Source organism: Hemitrygon akajei, chromosome 7, assembly GCF_048418815.1.
Source record: "Hemitrygon akajei chromosome 7, sHemAka1.3, whole genome shotgun sequence".
Taxonomy (NCBI): domain Eukaryota; kingdom Metazoa; phylum Chordata; class Chondrichthyes; order Myliobatiformes; family Dasyatidae; genus Hemitrygon; species Hemitrygon akajei.
The window spans coordinates 65,620,798-65,633,532 of record NC_133130.1 but is presented as its reverse complement, the minus strand read 5'-3'; the positions used below and the strand labels follow the sequence as shown (position 1 = coordinate 65,633,532).

Sequence of the window (12,735 nt, the reverse complement as noted above, 5' to 3'; positions counted from 1 at the left end):
GGGAATAAAAACGAGCCAATTTATCCTTGGACATATGAGCCCTGTGCACAACTTTGAACTGTATTAATGAATGTTTAGCACATATAGATGATAAGTTAACTAGTTGAAGAATTTTATCCCAATTCTCAATAGGGATAGTAAGGTTAAGTTCTCTTTCCCAATCATTTTTAATCTTATAAAAGGCCTCTGAACATATTTTCCTAATTATATTATAAAGTTTTGATATTATACCTCTCTGAGAAGGATTTAGTTCTAACAAATTCTCCAAAATACCCGAAGACTCGATTTGGAAAGGTAGGAAGTACAGTGTTTAAGAAATTCCTAATCTGTAAATATCAAAAAAAATGAAATCTAGGCAAATTATATTTATTAGATAATTGTTCAAAAGACATAAAACAATTATCCAAAAATAAGTCAGAAAATCATAGTAATCCTTTAGTCTTCCAAGCTGAATAAGCTTGGTCTATAATAGAAGGATGAAAAAAGAAATTGGATACAATAGGAATAGTTAAAACAGATTGATTCAACCCAAAAAATTTCCAAAATTGAAACCATTTGCGTAAAGTATGTTTAACTAGCGGATTGTCAATTCGTTTCTGCAATTTAGAAAGAGCGAAGGGAAGAGAAGTCCCTAAAATAGAAGCCAATGAAAATCCTTGTACAGATTTAGTTTCCAGTTTCCAGGTTTACCCAATGAGGGCTAAAAGATAAATCCCAATCCTTTAACCAACATATCAAATATCGGATATTAATTGCCCAATAATAAAATCTAAAATTAGGCAATGCCAATCCACCTTCCCTCCTTGCCTTCTGTAAATATTTTTTTACCTAATCTAGGATTTTTATTCTGCCATATATATGAGGAAATTTTTGAATCAACATTGTCAAAAAAAGATTTCAGAATAAAAATTGGTACTGCTTGAAATATATATAAAAACTTGGGTAAAATAATCATCTTAATAGCATTAATCCGACCTATCAGAGATAAAGATAATGGTGACCATTTAGTGAACAAACATTTAATCTGATCAATTAAGGGTAAAAAATTAACCTTAAATAACTCCTTATGATTTTTTGTAATTTTAATCCCTAAGTATGTAAAAGAATCATTAACTAATTTAAAAGGTAAATTTCCATAAATTGGAACCTGTCTATTTAAGGGAAACAATTCACTCTTATTAAGATTTAATTTATACCTGGAAAAATTACTAAATTGAGCCAACAATGATATAACTACAGGAATGGATTTCTCAGGATCAGAAATATATAATAACAAGTCATCTGCATATAATGATAACTTATGTGTATCCATCCCACGAGTAATGCCAAAAATGTTCGGTGAGTCTCTAATAGCAATTGCCAAAGGTTCTAAAGCAATATCAAATAATAATGAACTAAAAGGACAGCCTTGCCTGGTACCCCAAAATAAACGAAAAAAGGGAGATCTTTGATTGTTAGTAAAGACCGAGGCTACTGGAGTATGATATATCAGTTTAATCCAGGATATGAATGTCAAACTAAAATTAAATTTCTCAAGCACCATAAATAAGTATGGCCATTCAACTCTATCAAATGCTTTCTCTGCATCTAATGAAATGACACATTCTGAGGTGTTAGGTGAAGGAGTATAAACAATATTCAATAATCTCCTAATATTGAAAAAAGAATAGCGATTTTTAATAAAACCAGTTCGATCTTCCAAGATAATTTGAGGTAATACCTTCTCCAGTCTGGACACCAGTAACTTGGAAAGGATCTTGGAATCTACATTCAATAAGGATATTGGTCTATAGGATGCACAGTCAGTGGGGTCTTTATCTTTTTTCAATATTAAAGAAATGGAAGATCTATGAAAAGATTGTGACAGTTTACCTAATCTAATTGCTTCTTCAAAAACCCTGCATAACCAAGGAGAAAGAGTAGAGGAAAAACACTTTACAAATTCCACTGTAAACCCCATTTGGACCTGGTGCTTTCCCAGAATTCATAGAGGAAACAACCCCTTTAATTTCTGCATCCATAATAGAAGTTTCTAATATTGAAAGATCATCTAATGATAATTTTGGAAAATTCAATTTCCCAAAAAAACATGCATGATATTATGATCATGAGGGAATTCAGAATGATACAGGGAGGTATAAAAATCTTGAAAAGATTTGTTTATCTCATCATGGTTAACTGTCAATTCACCATTCTGTTGACGAATCTTAATAATTTGACGTTTAACCGAAGCATTCTTCAATTGGTTAGCTAACAGTTTACCCGATTTATCACTATCTATATAAAAATCAGATCTGGTTTTCATTAATTGATTTTCAATCGAAGATGTAAGTAATAAACTGTTCCATTTGAAGTTCAACCCTTTGTTTGTAAAGCTCCTTACTAGGAGTAATCGATAATTTCTTGTCAATTTCTTTAATTTTATCAACCAATAAAAGAGTTTCCTCCTTAATACATTTTCTCAAACCAACGGAATAGGAGATAATCTGTCCACGTATATATGCTTTAAAAGTGTCCCAAAGTGTTCCACAAGAAATTTCATCTGTGAAATTAGTTGAAAAGAAGAAATCAATCTGTTCTTTCATAAATTTAATGAAATCCGGATCTTGCAGTAAGGTAGAATCAAATCACCATTGCCTAATACTAGAAGCTGTATCCATTAATTTAATAGAAAGTTTCAATGGAGCATGATCAGAGATGGCTATAATGTCATAATTACAACCAATTACAGATGGAATAAAACAAGAATCAATAAAAAAAAGTTAATTCTCGAGTAAGAATGGTAAACGTGAGAAAAATGAAAACACTTTGTCCTTAGAATGCTGAAATCAACAAATATCGAAAATTCCATTATCAGTCAAAAAAGAGTTAATGTAAGTGGCAGACTTATTGGGTAAAGTCTGGGTGGATATAGATCTGTCCAGCAAAGGATTTAAACAGCAATTGAAGTCACCACCCGTTATTAATATATATTCATTTAGATTAGGTAGAAAAGTAAATAAGGACTTAAAGAAATCAGGATAATCCACATTTGGAGCATAAACATTAACCATAGCAACCTTCTTGTTAAAAAGTAACCCAGTAATTTAAAAAAATCTGCCATTCGGATCCGAAATAATATCGTGTTGGACAAATGTAATAGAGGAGTCAATAAAAATTGAAACTCCTTTTACTTTGGCATTTGAATTCAAATGGTACTGATAACCCCTCCAAAACCTAAAAAAAAACGTTGATTGTCCTCTTTCTTCACATGAGTTTCTTGTACAAAAATAATATGTGCATTCAGTCTTTGGAATACTTTGAAAATCTTTTTCCGTTTAATCGGATGGTTTAAGCCATTAGTATTCCAAGAGACAAAATTAATGGTCTGAGCCATATTTCTAAAATCAACCCTTTTAAAGAGTTAACCAGATTATGAACTCATGCACTCGGAAGAGGAGCAAAAATAAGGGGCGGACCCGGAAATGACGACAACACAGACATTTTAGTAGTTTGAAATCAGCCCAAATGAAAAAAACTTAGTAAAAAGAACAATAGAGTTAGAAAAGAACCCCCCACCCACCACCCACGAAAAAAAGACCCTCCTGAGCCTTAAGGAGGCCAGGAAAAAAAGGAATGATACTAAATCTACCCCTGTATCACCAGAAGGCAACTCCAAATATATAAAGGAGGGGAAAAAAGATCCACCCAAACTCCAAAAAAGTAATTAACACTATACTAAAACAAACTTCTTAATATAATTGCTAGTAATAAAAAAAAGAATATAACCAGTGGTAACATAAATTGGGTTAAAACCCAAACAAATAAAAGTTAAAATGTGATAAGAAATGCATTATAGGAAGAAGACGAGAGAAAATAATGGTGAAATCGAAAAAAAGCAAGAAATATTTTAGAGAAAATACCGCCATCTTAGACAAAAAATGAAAAGGATATATATCAAACCGTTAAAAAAAATTCACCTTCAAAGGATTAATAATAATGACCAAAAATAAAATACAATGGTTAAAGTAAGTAAATTAAAAGGATTAGTACATCGATAAAAAAAAACTTTAATTGGAATATAAAATGTAGAATAAACCTACACCAATAGCCAGAAACAAAATCTGATTTTGGAAACAAAAACTATCTTGTAACGATCAAAACCATACATTTATTAGAGATGAGAATCTGAAGCAGTAGGATAATTCTCATCCAGAAAGCTTCGAGCTTCAGATGTGGAGAGAAAAACACGTCGTGGTGCATTCGGAGGCGAGATTCTAAGTTTCGCAGGGTATAAAAGCGCTGGTTTTAGATTTTTCTCATAACATTCGGACATCAAAGGTTTAAAAACTAGCCTTCCCTTCATTACTTCTGGGCTAAAATCCGCAACTAATCGGAATTGGAAATCTTTAAGTTTAACCATCCCTAAACGTCGAGCCACACGAATAAGTTGCTCTTTGACATGCACATAATGAAATCGAACAATTACAACAGGTGGTTTAGATGAAAAACTTGGTGATCGGCGCATAATTCTATGGGCACAATCAAGTAATGGAGGACTGTCTGGGAATACAGAAGGGAACACATCCTTTAAAAGTTGAGCAAAATACTTCGAGGGGTCCCCTTGTTCAATACCTTCCGGGAGACCAAGTATGCGTAAGTTCTGTCTTCTGGACCGATTTTCAAAGTCAACACTCTTGGCTTTAAGTGTTTCCACCTGTTTAGTCGCCGAAGGTAATTTCTGCTCCAGTTTCTCGATTATCAAGTCTCGCTTCCGAGCGTCCTCTTGCAAAGTTGCGATTAGAGTTTGTTGCTGTTTAACTTCGAAATCAGTCTTATCCATAGAATCCTGGAAAGCCTTTAGATCTTGTTTGAAAGTTTGTCGTTGTTCTTCAAATTTTTCATTTAAGAGCTCCAATAACATATCATAAGTCTTTTTTTTCTTTCCATTGTCGTTAGAATCTTTCCCAGGGTCTCGCCCTTTAGATCTTAAAGCCATTTCTGTACTCATTTCTTCAAAATTCACAGTACACTCTTAAAGATAAGTCCAAAAAAGTAGCAAGAATCTTTTGGTGTAGGTAAAAATAAGTTAAATAAGGGTGATCATAGGTTAAAAAAGTAAAGGTTATGGAGCGAATCTGAAACTGTGCTCACTCCATGAGCATCTCCTGGTGATCTTCCATCAATATTTCTGGGATACCTTGTATGAGCAGCCCTCTTGAGGTAATGCAACATCATCTATATTGGGTCAAGTTCTGGACTCTGACTTGACCATTCCAAAACACAGATGTTCTTCTTTTAAAAATACTTCAAATTTTCTGTTGTTGATTTACTCTTTTGTTTTGGATCATTGGCTTGTTGCATCATCCAATTTCTATTAAGCTTCAGGTGACAGACCGCTACTCTGACATTCTCCTGTAAAATGTCTTGATACAATTTGGAATTCATCGTTTCCTCAACAATTGTCCAGGCCCTGCAGCAAAGCAGACCCAAATGATGATGCTCCTTCCACCATGCTTCACGGTTGGGATGAAGTTCTGGTGTTCATGTGCAGTGCCCTTTTCCCTCCAAACATTGTGGTGTGCACTTCTGCCAAAAAAATTCCACTTTTGTCTCATCTGTCCACAGAACCTGGTCCCAGAAGCATGTGGAGCAACCAAGTGGTCTTTTGTAATGTGCAGCATTTTTTTTGGAGAGCAGTGGTTTCCTCTGTGGTGTCCTTTCATGAACACTGTTCTTGTTTAGTGTTTTTCATATCGTGGACACATGATCAGACTATTTTGCAAGTTCTAGAGATTTTGCAGGTCTTTTGGTGTTACCTTTGGGTTCTTTTTCACCTCCTTCAGCATTGCTTGTTGTGCTCTTGCTATGATCTTTGTAGGATGCCCACACCTAGTGAGAGTAGCAACGGTATTGAATTCCCTCCATTTGTAGACATTTTCTCTTACTGTGGACTGATGAACACTCAGGTCTTTAGAAGTACTATTGTAGCCTTTTGCAGCTTCATGCATCTCTACAATTCTTCTAAAGTCCTCTGAAAATTGCTTTGATCGAGGTTTGGTGCACATAAACAGATCTTTCTTGAGACGAGCAGGCTCGGTCAGTAACCTGACTTTGTGTGTCTTTTCTATAGGGCAGGGCACCTCTACAACCTACACCTCGAATCTCATCTCATTGATTGGAACATCTGATTCTAAATAGCTTTTGTAGAGGCATTACCCCAGAGGGTCACATACTTCTTTGAACCTAGACTGTGATTGTTTAAATATTAAACAATTTTAACAGTATTAACATGATTAAGTGCAATTGTTTGTGTTATTAGTGAGAAACAGATTGTGTTTGTTATTATTGTGACTGATGAAGATCAGACCACATTTTATGAGTAATTAATGCTGAAAACCAAGTATTGCAAAGGGGTCACAAACTTTTTCTTGCAACTGTCCATTAAGTCAAAACAATCCATCATTCTTTTATTAAAATTATAGCTGAGAGTGAAATTACTTCCATTTAAAGTACTCCTAAAATAAATTGAATAACTGCATTTCAGTAAAAGTAACATGTACATGGGTATATTTGATATGCAAACCAAAATTAAAATGGTAGACTTCTTCAAATTGTTATAGTAAAATTTTGTAAGAGTATCAAGCAACAAATAAGCTTTCATATAGAATCTTATTATAAAAATAAATTTGGAAACTTGTATAACTGCAAAGAAAAATAGCCTTTTATTGTACTTCAAAATTAGCAACAGAAGATTAGAGACTTTTTTCCCCTGTGGATTGCATTATATAGATCCACTACCTGCAAAAAGTATTCACCCCCCTCCAAAGATTTCATGTTTTATTGTTTTACAACATCGAATCACAGTGGATTTAATTTGGCTTTTTTGGCACTGACCAACAGAAAAAGACTCTTTTGTGTCAAAGTGAAAACTGATCTCTACAAAGTGATCTAAATTAATTACAAATATAAAACACAAAATAATTGATTGCTTAAGTATTCACCTCACCCCACCCCCATTAATGTGACACACCAAATCATCATTGTTGCAGCCAGTTGGTTTTAGAAGTCATATAATTAGTTGAATAGAAATTACTATGTACAGTCAAGGTGTTTCTATTGGTTATAGTAAAAATACACCTGTATCTGGAAGGTCCAACTGCTGGTGAGTCAGTGTCCTGGCATGAAGATAAAAGAACTCTCCAGGCAACTCCTTGAAAAGTTTATTGAAAAGCACAAGTGAGGAGATGAATATAAGAACATTTCCAAGCCACTGAATAACCTTAGGAGTACAGTTGAGTCAGTCATCAAGAAATGGAAGGAATATGGCACAGCTGTAAATCTGCCTAGAGCAGGCTGTCTTCAACTACTGACTGAGGGTATGACAGCTCTGCAGGAGTTACAAGCTTCAGTGGCTGAGATGGGATAGACTGCGCGTACAACAACTGTTGCCCGGGTTCTTCACCAGTTGAGCTTTTTGGGAGACTGGCAAAGAGAAAACCACAGCTGGAAAAAAATCTCATATGAAATCTTGGCTCGAGTTTGCCAGAAGACATATGGGAGACTCTGAAGTCCGTTGGAAGAAGGTTCTATGATCTGATGAAACCAAAATTGAGCTTTTTAGCCATTAGACTGAACACTATGTTTGGTATAAGCCAAACACCGCACATCAAAAACACAACATCCCTACCGTGAAGCATGGTGCTAACTGCATCATGCTGTAGGGATACTTCACTGCAGCAGGTCTGGTAGTTTTATGAAGGTAGAGGGTAAAATAAATGCAGCAAAATACAGGGAAATCCTGGTGGAAGACCTGATGCAGTCTGCAAGAGAACTGCGACTTGCAAGATTTGTTTTGCAGCAAGACAATGACCCTAAGCATAAAGCCCAAGCTACACAGGAATGGCTTACAAACAATAAAGTTAATGTCCTGGAATAGCCAAATTAGAATCCAGACCTCATTCCAATAAAGAATTATGTGGCTGGACTTGAAAAGGGTTGTTCACGCACAATCCCTGTGCATTCTGACAGAGTTTGAGCCGTTTTTTAAGAAGAATGTGTAAAAATTCAGAGTCCAGATGCGCAAAGCTGGTAGAGAACTATCCACACAAACTCAAGGCTATAATTGCTGCCAAAGGTGCATCTATTAACTGCTGACTTGAAGGGCATGAGTAATTATATAATCAATTATTTTGTGTTTAATAATTGTAATTTGTAATTAATTTAAATCACTTTGTAGAGATCTGTTTTCACTTTGACAAGGAAGAGTCTTTTTCTGTTGAACAGTGTCAAAAAAGCTAAATTAAATCCACTGTGATTCAGTGTTGTAAAACTGGAAAACTTCCAAGGGGGGTGAATACTTTTTATAGGCACTGTGTCTACTTAAGGAAGTGGCAATATCTTAATAATTAGCAAATGTGCCGCATTAGTAAAAACTAAATTAATAACTTGAATCAAAGCAAAACATGCCAGAAAGACTCAGCAGGTTAGGCATCATCTGTGAAATGAAAAGCAGAGTTAACTGTTCAGGTCATGGAGCAAAAAAGCTGCTGGAGGAACTCACCAGATCAGATAGCACCTGTTGAGGGAAATGCACAGTTGATGTTTCAAGTCAAGATCCTTCATCTGGATTGGAGTAGAAGGGAAGATAAGGAATATAAAGAGGAGAGAAGAAGGGTTTGGAGCAAGAGCTGTTAAGTGATAAGGTGGATCCATGTGGTGAGGGGTTGATTGGTAGATGGAGTCAGGTGGGAAAGGGAAAGGTGGAGATGAGATGATAAGTAGAGACAATAAAGGCTGTAAGTTATGGAATCTAAGAAGAATGGAAAGTGAAGAGTGGAATTAAGGATGTATGGAGGGTAGATGGGGACAATATGCAAAGGGAACTGGAGCCTCTAGGAAGAGCATGTGGGTGATGGGCAAATATAGTTGTGTTGAGAAAACGCTATGTGTGGGAGAGCCTTGGTAGATCAGAAGCAAGAAAGGGAATGAGTTGGAGGAGGTTTCCATAAATTGGAGCGTTCAAGTTCATTGCATTATTCTGGTGAATAAGAGGTGCTGTTCCTTTAGTTTATGTTTGGCCTCACTCTAGTAGGGTGAGAATGCCAAGGACAGATAGGTCAGTGTGAGAATGGGAAAGGGAATTAAAATTATTTGTAACCATGGATTTACCTCATTAGTGATTTTCACTTTGTGTTCGCCATACTTACCCTCATCATCTTTGCTTATTAAAACTGACTTGTGTTCCCTCTTTACTCATTCAGACCAATTATCTTTGATCTGCAGCTTTAACTCTATTTCTTTTCCATAGATATTGCCAGGCCTGCTAAGTGTTTCTAGCATTTCTTTGTTTCAATCTTTCACCATTTCTATCAGTGTATGTTAAAGTAGCATTATGTCATGCCATTAAAATATTTTTATATGTTTAGAGGTTTTAGAACTGTTGGAATAATCATTCTGGAAATATAGACTCCTGCCTTGGCATCAAGAAGTAAAATAATACACAAATCACAGTAGTTGCATCATTTTGTAACCTTATTTTAAATGATTATTGTCATTACTTCAGGTGAAAGAGTAATGATGCAAGGTGATAAAGATTGGTTTAAAAGAATATATAGAAGGTCATAGTGGAGAATATGCAATGGAAACATAATCATTGTTAGAAACGGTTAAGTACTAAGGTTGTTGAAAATCAGAAATAAGATGCTGTCTATCTGAAATCATTATAAGTCAGTGATTTATAAAGTCTGCTGAGGCAAAAGATATCATTTTTCCTTAAGCTTACATTATACTTCATTGAAATAGTATAGGAGGTCAGGGAAGAATAAGAAGACAGACTATTCGAAGCTCAAGGTCACATGTACTGAACAGAGGTGTTCTGCAAAATATAACTCACTCTAGGTTTGGTCTTCCTCATAAGCAACAGTTGCAGAGAACTACATTGAAGACAATAGATCACTGCTTCACTTTAAATTGTTTGGGCCCTGAGCAGTGAAAAGGAAGTGGCTATATGGGCTGATGTAACATTTTCTGTTGTTGCATAGTGAGGTGCCACAGGAAGGACAGTGATTTTGTTAGAAATGAGTGAGTAAACCATGGTGCTTTAGAGGGAAATGTCCCCTGAAGTACTGATAAGGAAAGAGAAGAGAAAATGTGCTTGTTGGTGACATTACATTGGATTGCCTGAAATTGTGAAGAGGACAGCATGTAGCATAGTGGCTACAGTGCCAGTGATCGACGTTCAATCCTACCTCTATCTGTAAGAAGGTTATACATTCTCTCTGTGACTGCATGGGTTCCATCCGGGTGCACTGGTTTTCTCCCACATTCCAAAGCTAGTAACTTGTGGTCATGCTATGTTGGTGCTCAATGCATGGCAACACCTTGTGGCCTAGCCCTCAGCACATCCTCAGACTCTTGGTCATTGATGCAAACAACACATTTCACTGTATTTTTTGTTGTTTTGATGTACATGTGACAAATAAGCTAATCTCCATAAATCTTTATAGTTTGCAAAATGTGAAGGCTAGTGGGCTTGGAAAGTGAGAACAAGGAGAATCCTGTCGTAACTCTAAAAGTGATAAGAGAAGAAGTAGGTGCTGGAAATAGAGTGGACTATATCTGGGGCCTACTGCCAAAGAGAATGGAATAGGGTCCGTTAGGTAGATTTATGGAAAAAGTTCTAATCAAAGTCAGCCTGGGGGGGCAGAGGACTTAACGTGGATATTGGTTACTGGCTCGTGTTCTGAAATACAAATAGAGAATCAAAGAAAGAAAAAGATTCAGAAGTATAGTGTGTGCTAGGGTTAGTGGAATGTTCTAGTTTAGGATCAGAACAAGAGGTAATGCCAGTTCTATCATCAGTGTTTTGGAAGAAGGGCCTCAGTGGTAAAACAGGTGCTGCTTGAACATTTTACACTGCAGTTGTGGTGCAGAATTTCTCACTCCATCTTATCTGGAGATATTCCTTCTAAATACAGTCGGCCCTCCTTATCTGCGGATTCCGCATGCACGAATTCAACCAACCACAGATCGTGGAAACCCGGAAATGCTCTTCCAACACTTGTTGTTCGAGCATGTACAGACTCTTTTTTTCTTGTCACTATTCCTTAAACAATGCAGTATAACAACCATTTTACATAGCATTTACATTGTATTAAGTATTATAAGTAATCTAGAGATGATTTAAAGTATACGGGAGGATGTGCGTGGATTATCATGCATCGGGATCGAAAAGAATCGGAAGTTCTCTAACTCTCGGAACAGGTACATCCGGTATTTAGCGTCAGTTAGTCAAACATTTGTCTTAGTGTATAGTATATATTTTACCTTTCTATACATATAAAACACTTAAGAACGTATGTTTCAGCACTGGGCTTGGAAATGGAAGTTCTCGGTACTTGGGACAGATCGCTCCCGATTGCACTTTCCACCGTGTCGGGTTGATATGAGGATCAAAAACCCAATAATTAAACCACTGCTTTACTTAGTAATAATTGTAGCTTTCATCGGGGCAGAGCCTTTCTCACTTTATCCTTTAAAATTGTTCCGATCGTTGACCAACGTAGCCTAACACTTTTCCAATGACCGATGGCATTTCACCTCTTTCTGATTGCTTTATTATTTCCACTTTATTTTCAATCGTGATTGTGATTATTTTCGTGAACAGAAACACTGCGCATTCAGAGCTCTGGCGCCAGGTCTTAATGTCCACCGCACTGAGACAGGTTAAATAAGGTCTGGAGTTCCGCTGGGTCCTAAGGTCCACCGGATTGCGACGGGTTGCATAAGGGACTTGAGCATCCGCAAATTTTGGTATCCGCGAGGGGTCCCGGAACCAATCCCCCATGTATATGGAGGGCCAACTGTACCTCCCTCCTTATATAGACAATGCTGAAAAAATCTCAGCAGGTTAAGAAGGCCCTGTACTAAAATAAAGAGTTAAAACTTCAGATGAATGGCATTTGAACAGAAACAAGTAAACCTTCAAATTTATAACCTTACAGCTTGTTTTTGTCTGACGGTAGATATTTCATCCTACCTTGAATCTAGATTTTTTTCCACCTGCTCAGAATACCCCATCTATATCTTAGTACCACTGTTCCTTTAGAGTTTCCGCTTAACTGTTCTATACAGTTCCACCATGGCCATCTAGTTCGTCTATTCTTCCATTCACTCCACCAGGGCAACTTGAGATCCTTTGCCTCTTCCTCGAGTGGAGGGCCACTGACCATCACTTCTCTCCTCTGCTTGTTTCAGCTTGTTCCAGCATTGAATAAATTCTCATTTTATTGAGTTTTTCCAAATAAGTCCTTGGTAATCCTGCCTCTTTGGGATATGTGGAATATTTTGTTTCATTTCTGCTTTGGCACCCTCCCTTGTTTCTTTGTTTTTTTGCTGCATTAATAACTCTAAAGATGCTACTAATTATCAGAGTTTCTCTTCCTTTGTTGATGTGTATGGGCTTCCATTATATAACTTTTAATATGTATACCTTTTTCAACCAACTACAAATAGACTCCCCATGAATAAAGTCCTTGACCATATTTGTTCCATTTTTCCCACATGCTTGCTTTTCCTGTTAGAATCAAGACTGCATTTCTTTTTCTTCATCTTCTATCTCTTCCAACTCTATGTTTAACACATTGCTGATTATAATTGTTGATATTATTTGTTGAGTTTCTAGCACCATATATATCTTCCCTGTCCTTTTGGGCATTTCAAAAAGATTATTTCCTTTGTGATGCCTTGGTTCAT

At 36.3% G+C, this 12,735-nt stretch overlaps 1 protein-coding gene across 3 annotated transcripts in view; it reads left to right on the top strand.

Moving 5' to 3' along the window:
* Window positions 1-12,735, top strand: part of usp34 (ubiquitin specific peptidase 34) — a 300,100-nt gene that overhangs the window by 285,172 nt on the left and 2,193 nt on the right. The window lies entirely within an intron of this gene.